Raw genomic sequence first — 18,512 nt, forward strand, 5'->3', positions numbered from 1 at the left:
TCGGGTTTTCAAATTTCAATTTCTCGGGTTCGGGTCGGGTCCGGGTTTTTGAAATTTTCAACTTTCGGGTTCGGGTCAGGTTCGGGTTTTTCGAATTTGGAATTTTCGAATTCGGGTCGGGTTCGAGTTTTTGAACAGATTACACCCAACCATTTCTTGACGCTGTTTGCGTCTACACACAACACTCAGTCTCTTTTTGTAGTATTAACTTTATTTACTTTTCTTCGTGGTACGAATGGATGACACACATATAACCGTACTAAATTTTCCCACCTTTAAATCGCTAGAATTCGTTATATTTTCTGATGCTCAACTAGTATATTTTTATTCATATATAAAATTTCTTCTCTTCAGATTCGCAAACTGTCCGAATTATTTTCTTTTTTAAACCAGTACTCATGAGCGAGCATTTAACAATAAGTGTTTAGCGTCCAAAATCTCTATACGATTTACTTTTCATGATAATCATCGATAAACCAAGTCAAAGTAACTTTCTCGGTATATTGGTTCAAGCAAGAAGAATCTACGGGAAGTAGAGACAATCTATCAACGATGGCACTCATATGGTAATGGTATGCTAGCGCCACTATCAAATCAGTGGTACATATATGAATACAATCACTTTCTGTCAGATTTAAGGAATTAATATTAAAAATATTGTGTGCTCTGTTCAAGCCATGAGCGGATTTGTAGAAGTTTGGAGTCGTTCCGAGAACTTCATTGGAGATTTCTACTGGCGCGCATACTGTACTAGCAAATGATGTGACATCAAGAACGCGACCGAGAATTTTTAATGACACTCTTCGACACAAGTTTAAGTTTGACCGTACCAACCAGTAACGCGGGTGACGTCGTGTAAACTGTCAAATGCGACTTGCCAATTGACAGTGCTTAATTTAATACGTGTAATAAATTATACAAAACTACTCTTGCAGGAATGGTTTTCAATAAAAAAAAACTAGAAATTTTGGTTAAGTACGACGGGCAAGGTTGTTTGAATCTGTCATCATTATGCCTCTTGTATCCCCATGCGTTAGCCGATTTATCCTACTTTCTGATTAAGATATCGACGATTTATAACCCAAGAAACTACGACGCTTCCAATGGTGTAAAGTTAACTGTCTTAAATGAGTCGTTAGTGGAATGCGATAAAAAGCTTCATTGCTGTAAATGCAACACCAATGCTATTATACAATGGAAAAGGGCGACTATGTGACTGATGTAAGAGTTGTCAAAGAAAGCATATATTTTACATTAGTAACGCTCTTAAAAAGCATTTGTCAGCTGAAAGCATAGCTAGATGCTGAAATAATGCTTGTTTCGTTTTGACAGATCGATGTTGTATAGCACAATATAAAGCTGATATGATGTCAAAATGAAAAAAATGGAAATGGAAAAATGAGGGTTTTCCAAGAGTTTATCAACCGTTGATCTACAGGAAGCACCTAAACATCGCGCCAACATTTCTATTACTTGATTTCTTTTTTTTTTTCGGGATTCGAACCATGGTCATCTGATATCAGCTTCATACGAGGTAGACCGTTAGCACTCCTATCTATGGAGGATACTTGCCGAAGGACTGATATTTGCTATATATAAATAACTCTTTACATTATACAGCCTTTGTTAATGCAAAAGAAAAGCAAACGACGCTACGATATATAAGAAAAGGTGCAAATATTTGTAATTTTTTAATGTATTAGAATTTTATGCATAGCTAGCGAAATACAGCAACATCAACAAAGGAAACAACGATCAGTTTTAGAACTGCGTTTGTCGTGCAGATTTCGAGACATGATCAGCAGTTACACCTGTTAACGAAAGCGCAGCGGCTGCTAAAGTTTAATATAATATCGATGCATGTGATACACAATTGTATTTCTCAACAAATTGTGCAGAATAAATAGTGAGCATTTGCCAATTGAAATATTCCGGTTGTTCATCAATGAGGGTTTCTTGCGGATGTTGTGTACTATACACCAGTTTCTTAAAAACGTTCGTCATTTCCTTTAACATATAATCCGGATTCTCTATGGTATGCTTCATATGAGTAAGAAATTGGAAAGATACATACTCGTGTTGTTTGATTCCCAAACCTAAAAATAGAATAGTTCCGATAGTACTGCGATATCTTCGCACCTTTCGCCGAAAATTTTCCTTTCGCAACACTGCTCTTCATTTTGTTGCAGGTTGATTTTTTTAATGGATCATTTTCTTCATAAATGTAAAATTATTTTAATGTTTCATAGCTTTTAGTTCAAGCATTATATGCTATTCAAGTGCAGTGCAGTAGAGCGACAAAACATTTGTAAATGCAATGCAATCGAACACTGAACCGTTGCTCTAAAGGTGTGTATAATGCCTGTTATATTGCTTATAAGATGCAATGTCTTGAAACATTTGTGATGGTGCATTATGGTACCCTTGCTTCAAGAATGTAGCTAAAGAGCAAATGACCATTATCGATGTTGAAATAATGCTTCAATATAATGCATGTGGTTATTTGGGAAGTTTCTCAGAGCATTACAAATGCGACGTACAAATTTAAAAATCTGCGGGATCTTTGGTTGATTCTCCGTATTAACAAGTCCGGTTCAGATCGAGTTTTTCGAATTATAAATTTTATGGTTCTGGTCGGGTTCGGGTTTTTAAATTTTTAAAATATCGGGTTCGGGTCGGGCTCGGGCTTCACAAAATTTTTATTTTCGGGTTCGGGTCGGGTTTTGAAATTTAAAATGTTCGTGCTCGGGTCGGGTTCTTCAAATTTTAATATTTCGGGCACAGGTCGGGTTCGGGTTTTTCAATTTTCAAGCTTTCGGGTTCGGGTCGGGTTCGGGTTCGAAAAAATTGAAACCCGACCATCTCTAGCCCAAAGTTCAGGCTTAGATTCCTGACTACATAAGGACAAAGCATTATTTAATGGTGAACTAAATGTCCACCTGATTTAAACTAAAAATAAATCCTTCCTTGACCATACTTCTTAGATATTTCTTATGAGGTGCATATGGTGGACCGACAGATATGAGATGTAGGTGGTCCTAACTTAATGTATAATACCGTTCTATACGGGTAGAAGCACTTCGCGGTGACAGTCTCGCTCCAATTCCAAGTGGCAATGTGCTGTTCGGAAACATTAGCGAGGGCGTGTGACGTAATGGCAGCGGTTTCTTACATAACCATAAACTTTTGGTGGTGCGCTTTTTTGGTTGCTAAATCAGTTGAATAATGGTTTATGTACGCTTCTTTTCAACTAAATATGTTGCAGAAACTGTTAATCAACAAACGGTGTTGCTCGGGTAGGTCCACCTGCTACAAGGAGCCGTGCAGAGAAGTAGACGCTAACCCCTGAAGCAACGCTTACCGTGTCGTGATGGCCAAAATCAAGGGTTCAACGACGCATGCTGAAATGTGCGCTGACAAATTGAAAATTATCGTGGATGGTCTTTTCCCAAAGCGCGACCTTACCCCATGGCCGCCTACAACGTACGTTGATGCGGACGGTGAAAATACTAGTGACAGATGAGTCTCTAACGACTAGCTCCTTATAGTGGCGAAAGAGCTGAAAGCGAAGAAAGCTCCCGATCTGGACGGTATCCACAACGTGGCACTGAAGACCACGATCCTGGCGTTTCCGCACATATTCAGGATAGTTGTACTGAAATGCCTGGACGAGGGCTACTTCCCGGACAAATGGAAGATTCAGAAGCTGGTATAGCTCCCAAAACCAGAGAAGCCACCGGGAGATCCAGCACCGTTATCAGCCTGCTGGATACTCTCAATAAACTTCTGGAAAGGATCATCCTCAACAGGCTGACGAAATACGCTGAACGTGAGAGAGAGCTATCGCTGAAACAGCTCGGATCCCAGATAAAGATCTCGACGATAGATGTCATCCGCACAGTCATCGCAAGTACGGAGAAAGCATTCAAGCAAATGAGAAGAAGTATTCACTACTGCACCATGGTAACGATCGATGTGAAGAACGCGTTCATCACTGCCAGCTGGCTGGCAATCGCCGTAGCGCTGCACAGAATGTGGGTCGCGGACTATTTGTGCAATGTTATGAAAAGTTCGATTACATCCACGGTGGGAGTATCTCTGGTATATAATGTACAATGGAGTATCAATACTGGAACTGGCCAGAGGCGATAACCGGTGAGACCCCTGAGATGTTGACGGCAGAGACTATAGGCATCGTGTAAGCCTGGACGGCTGATGCCAAGTTGCAGCTGGCTCACCACAAGACGAAGGTAGTGCTGGTCAGCAATCGAAAAAAATCCAGCACAGAAATAGACATAGGTACCGCGAAAAATTCCGCCGCCAGGGATCATTCAATCGGAGTATAATACTTTCATCGCAAAATAATATCTGATTACATCTCGATAAAGTGAGAGCTACTTGGCTAAGAAAGCGGGTATCGGTGTCGGCAGAAATTCTTCCATCGAGTAACTCCCAGTCAGAGTAGGATGAGTTCACCGCCGGGGACTACCCGACTAGATCGGAATAATTCTGAGAACAGAAACAGGAACTAAATGACTCATGGAATCAGCAGCTTAACAGCTCACTGGAACGAGAGCTAAATGACGATGCAAACGATGGAGACGAAAAGCAAGAAAAGCGTCGAAGTTATATGACTCAAAGGTCGAGCTATTTCTTGGATCAAGTGATCAATTTCTTGGATCAAGTGATTGCTGCGGAAAACTCGTCAGCAAAAAAGGTACGAAAGCATTACGAGAGCATCCTCCTCCACTACGGTCACGATTCTTATTGTGCTTTCTGTTTGTTGCCCGAGCCATTGCAAAGCGATCGACAAAACAGCTACTATTATGTTGTACGCCTTTACTGAACAAAAGAAACTGTTTTTTTTTTAATTCCTGCCGTGCTGATCTGCCGAGATAAGTGACTCGCAGAAGCAAAAAATGGTGCTCCGGCTACATGCAGTGGCTATTGATTTCCGGCCTTTTGGCATAAGACCAAGCAATCCTAATGTTGAAGATTTGCTAAAGGTGACAATGGAGGTTAGGCTTACGGAATTCGCATTTATCGAGCTCATTCCTGATAACATTCAACAATTTTTTTCAGGCGAAACCTTTCATTTTGCATAACAACTTAAAACTCATGGTTATGTGACAACTCTGTAATCAAGATCCTTATATATGGACGATGAGAAAATTAATGATCGGCCACAAGATCTGACAGCACTTGAATACACGATGGCTATTAAAACATTTATGTCACATTTAGAAAAAAAAAAAAGAATCCATTTCAAAGGACACATATTAGGGTTAGGTGTGTTTGTGGCAGAAATTTGGATGAACCAACACATGTCTTTTTAGATAACCCTGCACTAGATAACATAATACGATAGTACCATTACTCAGAGAATTCTTTGCACATCCCCCAATCACCAATACTATTACCTGAACCACAATCAATTTCCAAGTTTGTGGCAGCTGTTGAAGTAATATTGACAACTGCAAAAGCTGCGCTAAGTACCTCAAAATCGACAGCCAGCACCATCATTGAGAAAGCTCCCACTCGTAATCGGCTAGGGCAAGAAACTAGAAAGCAATCAGAGGATCGCGCACATGAAAGTAGCAACCACGATGATGATACGGATGAGTGCTTAATAGGAATGAATGACCCTCAAGAAGCAGTTACGGAGGAAAAAAAATATTTCCCGCCTCGTAAATAAGTCCACACACTCGTACGAGAACTGTCGGATAAACATTACTACTCGTTTTATTATTTTTATTGTTTACATCATGGAAATATTAAAAAACACTAGTGACCCCGTTTAGCTAAATTATTGAACCGAGTCCAATACGCCAATTATATAATAAAGAAGTAGAAGACTGAAAACTAAAAGTCACCAAAAGCGAGCACTATATTGCTAGTGACTGTCACGTTTAATAAAACTCTAATATTTTGCTAGATATTGATCAGATTAAAATAATTATTTAAACGACAAGTTTTTAAATTGCGCACAATTTGAATTTCTATATTAGGTCAGTGCACTGTACTTTTAGTTTAAGTAGTAAAACGACAGTTTTACTGGTATGCGAGTTCATTTACCCATGAATTAAATTAACTCGTACATCACTAACTTTATTGATATGAAGAAACATACACTATAGCAACAGGACTAACAGTCATGATTGTCCCTTTCTTCCAATCGGATGTCAATTGCTGTTAAATCACATATTAGTCACTCTATCCTAATTAACTTAATGTAGCTGCTAGCAGCAGCATTTCAGTCGCTTTCTCTGGTTTCTAATTAATGTCCATGTAAGTTTGACAGCGAACTGCCATCGAAAGGCAGTCACGGAAAACGACTAAAACGTTGTGACTGGTTGAATCTATAAGACAGTACATTGGGATTCTCGTTTCGATTTCATGTCTTCAGTATATGACAGTCTCTCGTTCTTTTAGTTGAAAACGATGATAGAAAAGCTCAGGAATCACGAAATAGAGAGAGGAAAAAATCAATCAATTGGAATCGACGAAAAATCACTTCTTCTATCTTTTTTTTCGTGGCCAATCTTGAATATAGTTTCATTCAAACATAAAATATCATTAAATTTAGCAAATTGATGCTACAGATGTCAGATGATGAAAGTACAAGTTAAACTGTTTCTCTGCATCTACACATCGCCTGCCAGATCAGAACGTTTAAAGCAAATTTCGAGATTTTCTAGTTTCGATCACTCTCTGTATATTTTTCCATTCATTTTGATTAAACGTGTAGTCTATAGTTGTTTGCATTTTCTAGTACCATCACAAATTGTTATATTTGGTTAGCTCCTTACTTTCTCTAGAATCTCCACTGTTGTAGCTAGAGTGGATTGTAACTTGTAAATCAACAATAAAAATCAACTTTAGCATGAATAATTTGTCGAGGTACTATTGTATTTTTGTAGAGAACATATCTTAGGATTTTTAGTTTCTATTTTCTTAGTTTTATTCAGTGTCTAGCGACTATCTCGACGAGACACGAGTACTATATTCCGCTAGAACAGCGGGAGAAAAGTGTCTAAGTATACCATAGTCTTATCTGCGCAAGGTTCCTATTATATTCGGCACCCTTTTTTATTCCGTAAATAAGCAAGTCGAGGGTATATCGATAGCTGTATCATTGCTGCCGACGGCTGTCGCTCGTTCTCGCAGTAACTGAACCACTCCTGATACGTAGTGTATGACGCTGCTCGTCGGTGCTCGTTGGCCGCTTCGAGACGTATCACGCACCGTGAACCCAATTCGACCGACATTAGATGTACGAGTAAGGGGCTGCTATTTTAGTAATAAGTAAAATTCGTGGGAATCGACTACTGATTCACCACCATGTGCTGTTGGGCCCTATGCAAAACTGACTCATACATCACTTCATCAAAACAATAATTATTTCTTCTAGGGAAGTTGGTTTGATTTGCAGTCTTCGATAAAGTTGTACGCAATAAAATTATCTTTTTAATTTTCACTTGCTGATAAACTGATGCATACAGTGCCACCAAGCGGCGAAAATGTAAGTTAGTGGGATTTCTCCATGTAAATTATCGGAAAATGTCACACAAACTTCGAACACGTTGGTGCGACAATTATAATTGTCCGATTTGGCGCAACACCAACGAACAACGACAGTCTTGGTGGGACTAGAAATCAACTCAAGATCGGGTAAATTGAGTTTTCAAAAATTCGTTTTTTCTTGGCAGTCCAGTATACAACCTAAGGCGATTCGTGATAAACGGAACTATATTAGTACCAATTTAATATTGTAAGTGTTCTCAACTGAACGGAAACGGAAGTACCCATATTCAATTACTGAAAGTAACGTCGTTTGATACAATCATATCAGGTCACCAAGATCTAGCAATTGTTTAATGAAAATTTATCTTTCCTTGTCATTTTTTAAGATTTTTATTGTTGCCGCACCAGGTGCCTTCAGAGCCGAACCAAACTCCCACCTTCTATCAACCAACTGAAGCTGAAGCTGAGCTAGATCATGCTTCCCTTACAAAACGATCAACTCTGTTTTCTTCACAGAACTTGCTTCAAAACCCAAATTGATGGATTTCCCAAGTTATCTTACAATGGTGAAATTTTTTGCTTTGGGTCTGGTTTCCACACCATTATCTGCAAGTTGTCATCAATATCATTCTCGTAACAATTGTAGGAAATGTGGAAATTGTGGAACGCTCAAGTAGCTTCTTCTGAATGTAGCCAAATCGTCATACGAACAATGCGCTTCACCGAATAAACAATTATTCAATGTTGGTGAAAACCCGCATTGATGTAGCTTCTCCAAAACAACAAAAACAACAATTGAAAATGTGTCGAAGGTCCATTTTATGTCTAAGAACATAGACACCATTTCTACTTTTTTTACGTAAAAGAGTTACATTTTTGATGAGAGTAGACTTTCGTTCCTTCTCGTCTTCGGGAACCAATATTTTTCTCCAACAATTGCATTTGAAATCGGATGATACGAGTTATGGTCGGGAGATTTTCCCGATCTCTCGATAGAGACGTTACTTGTGGAAGCATCGCAGCATAAGAATCTGGACAAGTTTTCCTGACAAAATTGAAAATAGTTACGTTTTGATTTCGAATTCTCGTGGCTGTGTTCAGCTGCTCTGAAAACCTTAGAAAGGGTACTGTATGTCAAATTCGTCAAATAACGGTATTTTCACAAACATTCCACAACTTTTTGAAATAATGGTTCCCAAATTCGGATCATTTTATTTATTTACTTTATTTAAATCGTTTTTATTTTATATGTCATTTCATATACTCATTTCTTCAGTTAAATAATTTTAATGGTTAATTTTATTCACTTAGAATATTGGACTATTTTTCAATATATGATTAAAATGTAATCACATTTATGTTCATTTTATTCATTTCATCTGTTTTATTTGTCTCATTCTTTGGATTCATTTGATCAGTTTGTTCATATCATGCGTTTCACTTATTTAATTCACTGTTTTTCTGTTATGCACTATTTTCCTTTCTTCCGGTTTACACATTTTATTTAGTTTCTTAAGTATTATTAATTGCACTTTTTCCATACATTCATTTTAATCACTTTATCTTAACTATTATAATTTGCACAGTTTAATTTATTCCAGAATACCAGAATGTCGATAACCGTAGATTTTTCAATGTCCAATCTTAAAAATCCACTACTTGCCTGGCACCATGACAAACCAGATAAGTTGAAGTCACCCAGTATAACAATGTCAGCAGACGGGGTGGCGAACGAGGCGAGGGAAGAAACGGAGGAAAGATGTACATAGATTAGGCTAAAATCAGGAAATCTATCAGGTGAAAAATACACGACACAGCAACAGCAGATTGCCATCGGCAAATTTCAGTGATATCCACACTTGCTCACCGATCATTGTTGATCGCTTGGGTTTTTATACCATGGCGAACGGCAATAAGCACACCACCACCTGATGTCTTGTGACTTTTGATGGTGTTGCGGTCACAGCGGTAGACATTGAATGTTGAACCAAATACCTGGTGAGACAGAGTACGGTTGTCGAGCCACGTCTCGGTCAAAGCGATGACGTCATAACAGCAGCCCGTGGTCACGAGCGAATGGCTGTCAGTTGATGAATTTAAGCCACCAACATTCTGGTAGTAAATCTCGATGTTGTTGGAGGACGGATCAAGTTCAACAGAGAGCGAAGCCATGTTGCAGTTTTGAGCGTGTAGAAAGATCTTTCGTGAATCCCACGAACAGTATCTGATCGACTGATGGTCGTTTGGATGACTGTGGTGGCCCACCACTGGTAGGGGATTCGAAGCATCCCGAATCAACTGCGTCATTTCTCAGAATACGACGATTGTTGTCGGCGAGAGAAATGGTTGACATCTGATAACAATATGTCGGAGCTAAAGGCAAATTACTAAAAGCGAAAATTGAATCAGCGCTTAAAGTGTTCGGATCAGGTGTCTACTTGCCATTTGTGGCGGGTTGGAAGACCCTTTCACCCATCCCACACACCCATGACTGGGACGACTGATGTTCGCTGGCTGCAGTTGCTCGACTGTGGCGGAGGAGTGGGTAGAGGTCTTCCATAGTGACAACAGCTGTGGCCCAGTAAGCGTTGAACCACGATAAAGTGATGTGGAGAGCAGGATTTTACACGGATTTTCAAATTAACGTGATTTTTATTATGCGGATTTTTCAGCTATTGCGGTTTTTTACGCTGATTTTCTAATCAACGCGGTTTTCTTCACGCGACACGCATCCCCAACCTATTAAGTAGTGAAAATACGCCCTATTCATAAGTCATTCACGGTTCTCCATAAACTATCAAACGTTTTCAATAATAAACATAAAACGCTTTTAATCCAACAGTGTGATGTGAATGATTGAATGATCGATCAATCAGCATTGAATGGCGTAGGTGTTGGAGCTGGAACAGAGCGACTTCCGTAAGTCTAAGTTCCATCTTTCCCTCCAGAAAATATTCCACCTCATGAAGTTTCAATCGTATAGCTAAAATTTTAAATTTAATGTTTAGGTCGAAGCAGCGCTTTTCCATCAACTACATTCATGTTGGCAAGAATGAAGACGATGGATCTTTTGTTCTTGTGACAATGCACACCAGATCGATTCGCTTTGTTCGCTTGTAACTCCGACTAGGGTAGAGATAGAAAGTATAGCGAAGAACAATTTGGAAGTCTGCAATCTATTTAGATCATTATTTAAAACATCAGAGTTGTTTGGCCGCAACGACAACGATCACGACGATGGTTGAACATATGTACTTAACGTAAATGAAAAAAGAAAATATTTTTATATAAACATCTTACTGCATATAATATCGCCACAAACCTGATGGTATGCGTGAAATTCTAAATTTCATAGTGCACAAATGAGGTTAATAAATCAATTGCTCGAAACACGTCATTTTGGTATGAGACAGATTGACGTGTGAAAATGTAATCGCAGAAAATATTTCTGACTTGAAACCAGATTGGTGTAATGCTTTCCTTTCACAAAAACCAGCAACCACCTGACCGTTGCGTGAACTTAATGCGTGAATGGACGACAGTGATTAACGATTAATTAGTAAGGTCATTCTGCGAACTACCCAAACCAGCAAGCAAATCAACGGACATGACTTCACGTACTCAGGCGTAGATCATTAACCCAGCCGGTCGCCCATTCGCATTGACCAGAAAAGGTAATGGTCACTAGTCACTACTATTTTATTGAATGCCATTTTGGGGACCGCTCGAATTTCGCGACTCTAGCGATTGTTTGCTAATCCCAACCGAGCCACGTCCACACCCTTCACCGCGGGGGGGATACAAAATGATATGTACGGACATACATGTGTAGCATTTAAAGCCGAGAACTAGTTGTTTCGATTCGAGTCGCAGGGGTCGGAAACAAAAGTGATCGTCCTTTAAACCTACTTTTACCACACCGTGAAGGTCATCTCTGCCGAGGTGATCGCATGATAATTCCGTACTCAGCTGTGTAACAATTTACCCGGACGGCACTGGGAGTCAATTTACAACCGTGCAAAAAGTAACCAATCATGTTTGGAATCGAGGAAATACATAGGTACAAGTCGCAGCGGAGGATATTCGATCGCGACAGAGCGCAAAAAATAAACGGGTTGGATCGGGCACCGTTCGTAAACCGCCACCCGGCCATTAATTAGCAGATCGGTCGGCGGAGAATGGCCGTGACTCGTGGAAATAAAGCAGGGCATTTTACCATATGAATTTACAATCGGCGCAGTTCTTGTTCCGCGTTCAAGCAGACATGAAAAGATTGGCGGGCAAATTTAAAAAAAAATTCGCTGCCCCGGGAACAATTAATCATTTCGGCAATGAGCGGATTGATTGGTCGCAAGTCTGACTTAGTGACGCCATGTGGAATTTTAAGATGAAGTGTGGTAGATGATGATGAAGGAATCGGTTCAATCCGGCAGAACAGCATGATCGTGATGGGATCAGATATAATGCGAGATGATAGGCAATTTTCTTTTTATACCGGAAGCTATATGTCACAAATTGTTATTTAAATAAAGATAAAGCTTCAATATTGATTTGATTATAAGATTTGGACTGTATTGTATTTTTAAGCTGGCGTTATTTCGGCTAATACCTAGGATAGTAGATTTGTCCCCTGAATCACAACTTAAGTTGTTTCAATAACACAAAGACTGCTTAGCCGAAATAACTCCAGCTTAAAAAGATTCAATATATGTTTTCTTTTTATTAGCCTATTTTCATTAAAACAGTGAGATATATTTATTACTTTATATACGAAAACCATCTTTCTCTCTTTGTTGTAACATTTCAAAATGTTTCCAATTTCCAATTCCCACCGACAACCAGTCAAAACAAACTCAAAAACCCACTGGCAATTGATTTGTTAATTGCATCATCATACGTAACTATTTCATAACGACGATTAACCACTCTCTGTGCGGTGAACAGAATCGATTCACAAATTGCTTGCAAAAGAGAAAAAATCCATCACTCTCTGCCGGGGCCCGAAGTGACCTCATTTGACTACTAGTCGCCAAACGGTTTTGCCCGCAATATAACACGATTGTCCACGGCGAATAAGCATACAGCCACTTAAAATATGTAGCACCGAGATTCAATTAAGCACTGGCAATTGGCGGCTTACTCGCTCTCCGGTATTAAGCGATTTACTTTCTAATTTCGTTGCATTCCTCTTGGAAACAATAAGAAGCGTACCACCCACACCCGAATTAAAAAGTGTTTGCTTTAATTTCGCAATAAATTTCACACCAAATTCTATCAGCGCTGCGCGAACAATTATGGAATTTTACCTCTTAATTGAACCTGCGAAATGGTACCTAATTAGACATCAGCGCGCTATGATGATACTAAGGAAACGTAGCCGTAGCATCGTAACCGTCGGTTATCTCATTCCGAGATCCATGAGCGAACTCGCGTATAGCATAAAAAGTTGTCAAACGAACGAATCCTCCACTAACTGGGGGCCCCTCGATCGAACCTCGCCGGTACGGTAAGTGTTGGAAGTATCCATCAATTGTCGATGTAACATGCTAACCTACCTTTAAATATCGTACATCACTGGTTGGTTGACTGACTGACAGACTTGGTGACTTTCGAGGCACGTGCCCCCTGCCAGACTGTTTTGAACTGTCGATTGTTGGGTTCGTCGCTTACAGTCACTGCTCGTTAATTTTCCTTCGATTTTAATGGAAGCATTAGCAACGGGTTGAATTGTGTCATAGAAGAAAGTGCAACTCCGCACACGAATAAGCGGGTAATGCGCAGTTTGATACAATTGAAACGATTTCGAGGTGTTGTGCAAGGGTTTTAATGAGGTGGTGTTTGTTTTTTTCTTATGTCGCTGCTTCTAGGAATGAAATAGCGAATAATTTACTGGTATACCGCGATGAAAAGTTTGATGGGAAACCTTGAATGCAGTCATCGACGGATGTTCCACACTGTTTATGTATTCAACGCCGTAAATTGTCAGCTTTTAAGCAGAACTGAATAACTGATTTTCTAACGAAAAATGCCTCGTGAGAAAATCAAACGAAAACACCATTAGCGGAATTGTTTCAACAATCATATTTTATTATATTTTACGATTTTCCTACTTTTTCATATATTTTATTCCACCACATATTTAAAATTCGCCTCGCTAATTTTGACGATTGTATACAACCGTATATCATTTGCAGTTCATGAATTGCAATGACACCATCGGAGGGGCAGCGATGATGGTGTTACTATACGTATATGTAATTATGGGAAAAGATAGCTTCATAGCATTCTTCATGCTGTAGATAAGTGATGGCTTCCTCTTGCTAAATGTTTGACGAGTTAACGAGCCGAATGATAGTCTTATTCTCACGAAGATTCTACGATTGTTTTGAGGCTGGAAACATACATCGAAGGTGGTAAACTTTAAATTTTGCCGGTTTGATGAAGTCAGACATTTAAGAATAACAATTTAAACATGCAAAGATTTGTATTTAATGATTCTTAAAAAATGGTTGATGCCAAAATCGTATAACTATCTACTTCCTTTTTGCTTACCTTAGTGATGTTTGTTAATTTGTAAAAATGTTTCCAAGGAAAAAATCCGCACCATCCATGTAAAAGAAAAACAACATGGTTATAAAATATTTTGAGTGCCAAAAGCTGTATGTTTGTTAATGTCCAACAGAAAAAAGTATATCGAAAGGTGAATGAATTAAAGGTGATTGAAAAAAATAGATCAAATGAAATAAATACATAAAAGGCACAAAACTAATAAATAACTAAAACGAATAAAATGAAAGAAATGAAATAGACAAATTATTTTTAAATGAGTGATATGCAAAAAATAAATACAGTGGAGACCCGATTTTATCAGCCCCCGATCTTATCAGCGCCCGATTTATCAGCTTTATATGAAAATTGATAGCTGGTAGTTTGATGGGGTCTAGCAGACGAACAAAGTTGAATTCAAGTAAATCCTTTCTTGGGCATATATTTCTTATCTTAGAGATCCGAAAAATGCAAAAATTAAAATATTATTTTTTTCAAATTTTGCACTGTCAGACCCCCTTAAGGGGAACTTAAAGTAAATAATCAGAAAAGGTTGCAAGGCTATATCTAAGGAACAAATAAGAGCATTTTAAGAGCTTCGGTTTATTAAAAATAGTGAAAAATATATGTCCCGATTTTATCAATGTCCCTGTTTCATCAGCTTAAAATTCGCCACGGGGCAGATAAAAACGGGTCTACTGTATAATAAATAAGCGAAAAAATTGTAAAATGAATTAAAAAGATAAAATGAATAAAATAAACTACTATTAAATAATATGAGCAAAATGAAAAAAAAATATGTTAAACGTATAAACGGAATAAGGTGAGCCAAATGTAAATAAAAACTGATTTAATTCACCTAACAGTGAGATAAGACATTTCTTACACATATCACTGTTGTATCATTCATTAGTTTACCGAACTCATGCGAAGTAGGCACCCAACCAGAGGTGGGATGAAAACAATTTCTAGTCCTGCACGAATAAAATCTCGCATAAATTGAATAAATTATAGAAAATCATTAAAACGAACGAAATAAAAAAATAATTCAAAAAATAAAATAAAAAGGCATTCAAATTCATAAAATGAGTAGAATGATTAATGTAAATCAAAATTATAATACATCAGGTCATTAAATAAAAATTTTAATCAAATGAATCAAATGAATCAAATGAATCATACGAATGAAATGGATCAAATGAATAAAATGAATGGAATAAACAAAATGCATAAAATGAATCAAATAACTTATAAGTTATATGAATAAATAAAACAAACTGAATTGATGAAAAGAAGACAATGAGCAGAAAAAGAAGCATTGATTGAAATTAAAAATTAAACGATGTTAAAAGGTTAAATTAATAGAAAATTTATAGCAAAAAATAAATTGTTTCCAATACATTATTTAGATGATATGAATAAAACTGAAAAAATAGATTATTAAAATGATGAAATGATGAACTAAGTGAATCCAAATAATGAAACGAATGAAATAGATAAAGTGAACGCAGATCAACAAAATGAATAAAAATGTGTTGAATTAATTAATTGATTAAAATTCAATGATCATACATTTAAAGTTAAAAATATTTTGAATAAAGAAAATGAATAAACCGCATTGTACGAATTTGAGAACCATTGCATCAGAAAGTTATGAAATGTTTTTAAAAATCCAATCTTCTGAGCAAAGGCTAAATAATATACAATGGACTTTCTAGAGATTCCAGACGGCGTCGTTTTAAGATTATCTCGTGTTTATACTTTATTGATGGACTCTAATTAGTTATCAGGAACCTGGAACGTTCAATTTGCTTTGAAATTCAAAGTTTCAGTGTGATGTGTCTAGGTGGATAGCATAAGATGCGTACATTCAGTTGATTATAATGCAGTCTCTTTCCAGTCATCCTTATAACTTGCATATAGTTACAAGGTGTGTATAATAGAACAATATTATGACAAAAAATAAGCATCGCTGAATTGTTCATTTTTGGATGAAAGAAACTTTTACCTTCAATTCAAAACTGATTCGGAAAAAATCCACCGAGGGATCCAAATTTTTTTCCAGTTCAAATCTAAATATCATGATTTATGAAACATACTATATTAGGCTCTCCCAAAAAAAATCGATGAACGAAAAGTCATGGTGCTCAACCCTATAATGAAAGATAAGCACATTTTAAGCACTTTTGTAGAACAAATCAAATTTCTAAAAAAAAATCATCTAGAGGTTCCACAAATGCGATTTATGACAAATGGCCATTTTTGAGTAAAATTGTCATATAAGTCGTATAAGCGGTTTTCGTAATTTTTTCGAAGTCCGATTATTTTTTAAATATTTTTTTTATTTTTCTGTGGACCTTGGAGAATAAATTCCATTTAAAAGTTTTTCACAAAAAGTTGTTATATGAATGATAGAACAAAACGATCAATGATTTAACAAAGCAAAAACAATATTTTTAGTCAATTCTAAAGAAAATCCACACCAATCATTTTTTTTTCATTAAACCAAAGGCATGTATTGGAAAGTACTATTCATTACAAAAGTTTAAGTGAATAAATATTATGAAAATTCGGTCGGGAGGCTGAGATATAGTATTTTAGTAAATGCTTTCAAACCATGAAACTTTGACACATTTTTTTAATTGATCAATATCTCAACCTTAACTTGACCAATGTAGGCATTTTGGGTGTTAAATAATAAAGATTTCTCTCTATCTTACAACAATTTTTCCATATGTGGAATTTACCATCTTATTCTAAGGTAGTTATTGAGACATTTATGGAATTCCTGATGATCAACAACTTTTTCGAATAAAAAGTGATAACTTTAATGATGCTATAACCAGTATACACGGTGTTCCTAAAACCGTTATTAACAATAAAAATGACCATAAATTTATCATACGGCATTCGAAAGATACAGTATCCAAGCATCTTTTCCGTGAATTTCAAAATGATCCATCGAGAGATTCGAGAGAAATTGCAATTTGAAGTTTTATGACACGTTTCATATGGCTACCAGCAAACACCCACGGGTTTGGTCCTATCTCTATAATCAAAAAAAATATTTGTCTACTTATTTAGTACATGACATTCGAAAGATATAGTAATCAAGTAGATCCCCTGCAAGTTTGAAAATATTTCATTGACGGAATCGAAATTTATAACGGTTTGGATGTGGTATGCGGTCATAGATGGGTTTTCTACCAGACTTCAAGCGTGAATCCATGTTTGTCCATTGATTATTTAGATCGTTTATGCTTGTCACGATTTTTAAAGGAAAACCTTTCCATTTAGTTACATAAATATAATGTACAAAAGGTGTTATTTATATGGTGTACTGAAAAAATATGAAAATAGGGTCGTCTACCAAACGTTAAATATAATGTGTAAATTTAAAAAATGGATAAAAGTTGGAATGTTTACTTCAAAAGGCCATATCTCAATGGTTTGTTGACCGATTCTAATTATATTTTCATTATTGAACAGGTAGACGTTTCATCGTAAATTTTAATTGAGAAGAATATAAAATAGAGTCATCTACATCAATAAATAGACAATATAATTGATCTCAACTATATGTATTATCATTATTTAGTGAATATTTTTGTTTTAAAAATAGCGGCCTATCCATTTTTATATACTAGTTGATTGTAATTGCTATGTAAACATCCTAATGTCAAATTCTCATGATAAGTTCAATTCGACAATAAAACTGCCAATAGTTAGAGATATGAGCAGATGAACTTGTACTAATAACATCCCCTTTGACCAGTTTTAACATCTGTCAACCCAACCAGCGAATCTCGATTGTACAAAATTTCCAACAAAAAATCGTATCATAACATAAATTGATCTGAATCAGCAAATACCTTCATATTTTTTAAATTTATGGTTTTATTTTTCCATGATTTGTAGTTTGCGTTCGTTGCATTCAACTAATGTATAGAAATTGAAAATATTTTTTTAATTTACACATTATATTTAACGTTTGATAGACAACCCTATTTTCATATTTTTTCAGTGTACCATATAAATAACACCTTTCGTACATTATATTTATGTACTTAAATGGAAAGGTTTTCCTTTAAAACCGCGACACGTATAAACGATCTAAATAGTCAATAAACAAACATGGATTCACGCTTGAAGTCTGGTAGAAAACCCATCTATGACCGCATACCACATCCAAACCGTTATAACTTTCGATTCCGTCAATGAAATATTTTCAAACTTGCAAGGGATATACTTAATTACTATATCTTTCGAATGCCATGTACTAAATAAGTAGACAAATATTTTTTTGTTTATAGAGATTGGACCAAACCCGTGGGTGTTTGCTGGTAGCCTTATGAAACGTGTCATAAAATTTCAAAATGAAATTTCTCTCGAATCTCTCGATGGATCATTTTGAAATTCACTGAGAAGATGCTTGAGTACTG

Source organism: Topomyia yanbarensis, chromosome 2, assembly GCF_030247195.1.
Source record: "Topomyia yanbarensis strain Yona2022 chromosome 2, ASM3024719v1, whole genome shotgun sequence".
NCBI classification, from domain to species: Eukaryota; Metazoa; Arthropoda; class Insecta; order Diptera; family Culicidae; genus Topomyia; species Topomyia yanbarensis.